The sequence below is a fragment of the Bombus flavifrons genome, chromosome 12 (assembly GCF_040668555.2).
Source record: "Bombus flavifrons isolate JBK064 chromosome 12, iyBomFlav1_principal, whole genome shotgun sequence".
Taxonomy (NCBI): domain Eukaryota; kingdom Metazoa; phylum Arthropoda; class Insecta; order Hymenoptera; family Apidae; genus Bombus; species Bombus flavifrons.
In genome coordinates, this window is record NC_138453.1 from 1,100,816 (window position 1) to 1,106,065 (window position 5,250).

General features: G+C 34.9%; 1 long non-coding RNA gene across 1 annotated transcript; it reads right to left on the minus strand.

The window, feature by feature from the left end:
* Positions 1-513: 513 nt before the first annotated feature.
* Positions 514-2,384, minus strand: LOC138185456 (uncharacterized). The gene is made up of 2 exons (XR_011174620.1): positions 1,401-2,384; positions 514-951 (listed from the first exon to the last, which is right to left on the minus strand). It is a non-coding gene; the product is annotated as an uncharacterized LOC138185456 (long non-coding RNA).
* Positions 2,385-5,250: the final 2,866 nt, after the last annotated feature.

Below are 5,250 nucleotides of genomic sequence, written 5' to 3' on the forward strand. Positions count from 1 at the left end.
TCTTTGTTGGAACATTCTACTTGAAGATCAGCGAGTTGATGCTCGGGATCGTAATTCAATTTTTGGTCGTTAGCAGTAATAAGCCCACGTGACTTCACTTTTGAACTTGATCTTGTTTGGTCTTGATTGTGTTTTCGTGGTGCTTGTGGTGTTCTAAAAGTAATCGTCACATTGCTTGCGTTTTTACTGCACATTGATACACTGCACTCTGCACTGGCAATGCTTTTGTTGTCATGAAATCTTTCTAAGTTTTCAGTAACAAAACCTTTTATTTTACTATCTAATTTTGGATCATGCGCTCCTGGTGGAGATACATTATGTGTTCTCTTTTCCTTTACTATGCACACGTTTACCTTCTGCTCTCAATTTTTCGATCATCTTGTGCTGTTGTTCTATATATTGTGTTCTTATGTTCTTCGCATATAAATCCTGTTCGAGTGGATTGATTTTATCTTTCAGTTGAGGTACATGTTTAATTCTTTGCCTGTGATTATGATGAACAAACTCAGCGTATTTCTTTTTTTATGGATTTCTTGATAATCTTTTAGAAGTTGCTCGTTATATTTGGAGAGCTGTTTCCTGACGGGATTTTTCTTCTTCAAGTTTTCTGTAATCGTTTTTTCTAAATTTCTCGATTTATTCTGTTCTTCTTCGAGTAATTCATTACGTTTTGGTATCTGGCTATCCTTTTCTTTAAAACATTTAATTTTATCAGAGAGTTCTCCTATTTTCAAACTTGCTTCATTTAAGGTAACTTTATGAATTTCCGATTGATGCTCTAACATTTGATTTAAGTCTTCTATCGCTGTTTCACGTTCTTTCAACTGTTCATTAAATTTGTTGTTTAGCATATCCACTCGAGAAATTTCGAGTTCTTGAGCATCGTTTCTTTTTCAGAAATTTGGCTTATTTTCTCTCGCCTGCTGCTACATGGTGCTGTTATTTTATCAACTTCTTTCTTTTTTTTTCAGCAACATATCATTGACCGTATCTTTAGATTTTACTTTTTTAACCGTATGTTCTTCGTCTAAATTTATTACATAGTCTTCACCTTCCATTCTTGTTTGTTTTGTCACTAACTCTAACATATGAGCTGCACGCCCTTGTGCTGAGTAGGTTTTTTTTCTTATCTGGCGTTTGATATTACCCTTAGGTGATGATAACTGAAGCAGGTATTTAACACTGATCCATCATTTACTTTTCTGTACTTCATAAATTATTTTCAATAATAGGAGTTGAAATCATTGATTCACTACTAATGATTTTATTGGTTTCCTCAAATTCCTTAATATTATCTTCAGGGACTTTGATATTGTCGTTATCACAATCATTTGAAACAATTTTAGCTACTTCCTCATCTTCCACTTTATTAATTTTAATAAAACATTGTTTTTCAGTACAATCTTTTTTCTTCTTTTTTTTGAACTTAAGATCTTGATTTAAGCTTTGTGTTTCACTATATGATTTATTATTATTAACTACTTCAACATTATTTTCAGTAGATTTTTTTTTCGCGTAATTTTTATACTTATTTAAATAATTTAACATGTGCAAATGTATCGTACGTCAGATATACCATTTTTAATAAATTGTCGCATTTACTACAACTCGAGTTACCTCTAATATCCAGAATGAGTCGCATGATTGATCAATAAGCTATGAATAATTATACAAATTCAGTTTTTTTCTCATCTATCTATCTGAATATTATAACAAATACTTTACATTGAATATTTTATTAAAAACTGTAAGTTTTTCATAAACGCTTCAATATCAACAGTCTATTGATCAATTCCTCTATCCTTTCTCTTTCTCCTCACTAAAATAAATAAATTCTTAATGCAGTTTGTGGATTTCTTTTTTTTTCATAAAGCAAATTACATTTATCATCTGACATGTTTTTTGAAGTAATTTCTGTCTGTACATTTTCTTCTTTTCCCCTACTTTTTTTCTCCTTCTAATGAATTCTTTTTATTCTGTAAAATAGTTTTTGTATCTTCAATTTTGTTAAGTGCAATTCTTATTTTTGATAACTTACTTTCGTTAGATAATTCTTGTGAATCTTTTACTACATCTTCCATATCATTTTGAGTGTGGCTTTTATCTTCAATAAATTTAATATTTTGAACAGTATCATTAATTTCAATAGCTCTTTCGGTATCAAGTAAATCGCACTTATTCTTTAATATACTTTTTGAATTGACTTCTGTCTCTGCAGTTTCTTCTTTTGTATTTTCTTTGACTTTTCTTTGTTCTTCTAATCCACTCTTTTCATTTTGTAAGATTTTTCTCGTATCTTCATTTTTTTTAACTTCAACTTTACCCGACCTCCTAGGTCTGCCTCTATGTTTCGCTTCTCTCTTTGCAATATTAGCACCTTTGTTTTCTTTATTTACATCGTCGTTCAAAATATTTCTTATTGAAACATTATCCTTCTTGTTATGATCTTTCTCTGCTTCTCATAAACTTTTACTTTTTTTATCAAACCATTCTTGTAAATTTTGAGTATCTTGTGACGAAGATTGTGACAAATCATTATACAATGCTGCAATATCTTCTTTCCTTCGTTCCAAAGACTCTTTTTGGTATTCTGTCGAGCTATTGGCATCAAACATTAAGTCCCTTTTAATGAAAATATAATCCTGTGAAGCGGTGTCAATTGATGCTTTCTTTTCATAAGAATTTTCTACATTAGACTGCAATTCTTTTGAAGATTCTTTCAAAACCATCTCTTCATTTTCTACAGTAACGTCTTTTTTCTCCAAGCTTTTGTTCAAATTATTAGAAACTAAACTACCCTGATAACTCCAACTAGTCGCTTCTTTAATAGTCTCCTGTCTTCCTAACTTGATTTCGGCAATTGTTTTTCGTAGCAATTCGATTTCTTTATCGAGGAGTTGACCCTCTTCTTTTGCTTGTTGAATTGAAAGGTCCATGCTTCTTTGCATTTGCGTGATTTCTTCTCGTAGCTGGTTTATCATTTCAATAATTTGTTCGTCCCTACCAGTGCATGCTTTATCTTTCGACATCGTTTTAAATGTATCTAACTCTTTGTGTGAGTCTTGTTCAAAGCTAGATCGTCTGTCTTTATATATAAAAATGAATCCAGCGTTTACCTTGATTTGTTAGCTTCCGTAGATGCTTCCAATTCCAAAGGTCTTCTGGTTTCGTGGATTAAAAATTCGTTGTCGAGGATGACCGTAGTCCAAGTTAGTCCTTCCCGTAGGTATGGATGTCCTTGTTTTCCAGGCGAAGCGATGTTTCACAATCCTGGGATTTAACGTCCCTAGACACTTTATGCTTTATGAGTGTTTCTTTCGATTTCGTTGATAGTTACTTCGTTGTCGCGAATTACCGTAGTCCCAAGTAATTCTATCTTCCGTAGATGATGAATGTCTTTTGGTTTCCGAACAAACAACTTTCACTATCCTGGCAGGATCGCCAAAATGTCACGTAAAATTGATGCTTGGATTGTAGTAAGAAAGCTGAGTCGTAACCCAACTACTAGTTTTCCTTTATAAAACTTTATTATAAATTTTAACATTTACAGGAATGACACTGAACCGGAGAAAAGGGGTTGTATGAGTACAGCAACTAGAAGAAGAACAAGAACTTCCCGAGCCGGGTGAAGTCTCGGTTTATATACGTTTTGGTTTTAGGATGTTGAGGGGCTAGGTGTAGGTTATGGATGTGGAAAAGAGTCCGAAGGTCGGGGGTCGATATCCTCTCTCTGATGTGGATTAAGGTGCGTCACAGCCTTGGTGTATGCTATGATGATAAGGTGGTGATATGTCCAAAGGAGTTCGAAGTTCGGCGGTCGATGTCTTATTACTGATGTAGGTTGAGATGTGATTGATGTCTCATAGCCGCGGTCAAGGGATAAACGCTTTGTCTAGCAAAGGTATGGAGTAATTCTATAGCTCTTCTTTAAAGAAATATTTGTGGCGGCACGCGACAGTAAACATTCCAACAGTTTCTGTCCCGTGGCTCGCCACACGCAGATCCTATTCTTCGGGTATGATGGTTACCAGATGCCGACGCGTCTCCACAGTACGTGATCAGCTAGCCCGAGGGCCGTTATAAACACAAAGATCTAGTTACCTAAAGTCCTTCAAACAGATAAACAGTCTTTGTCCCAACTACGGGAAGATAGGGGAGATCTATTTCTTTCAACGAACGGCGTCTCCCACTAGCAACTTTCCCTCGAGGGCGGCTAGCATTTTTTCTAACCACCGATATGGAGATTGACCAATTAGCAGCAACGTTAATTTCCCTTACTTTCTGAACGAAGACTATCCTCGACGAATCCGATGATCTCGTGTCCTTAGACACACCCCATCATAGTTTTCCTCTGCAGCATCATCGCGACGAAAAGTCATTCTCTCGCGAGATCGTATTCGCGACTTTCTTAGCGTCTGTACGCTCGGTGGATATTCCCCGTTTAACAAAGAGTCCGACTTAGATTTTGTGGGCACGTTCATTCATCACCCCGTCGACCGCGGATTCGTTATTGAACCTAGGATCATTATCATTAGTTTCTCAAGTGTCTAATTGCCACGGTTGCTTGTCCAATTCTATAATAATCGTATCTGCACTAGTCAATGTCTTCTCTATTGCTTATCGACAATGCGTAAACCAAACGACGATTCGTTTCACGCCCCTAATCCTAATTCCAATGTAAACCCGACATATATTTATATAAATATTTAAAAAGAAATATATATATGAAGTAAATTCTTGAAATTTGTTTTATAAATATATTTATATTAATAAATAAATTAATACATATTATATATTATGTAATGCATTACAATATGTATTATATAATATGTTTTGTATATATATATGTCGGGTTTACATTGGAATTAGGATTAGGGGCGTGAAACGAATCGTGGACAAACAATGATCATGGACAAATTGTGTTTCGATAACTCATTGCACGAGCTACCGGCAAATGGGGCAACCAAAAAAACAGTCGGAGAAACAAAGATAATTAAATAATAGATTACAACGAAGTATTGAAGAAAAACGTACAATTAAATGAAGATAACAATAGTGTGAGTTTGAACGGTAGAAAAATGTCTACCAAAGTGCCAAAGCCACCTGTCGCAAAATGACACGGATGGATATACTTCTGATTCCTCTGAATGTCTACGCTAAACTGACATCCCATACTGCGATTTACCCGACGAGTTTGGATTAGGAAGGAGTAGGGGGCTAGAGTTGTCGGCTGTCCATACATACACGAAT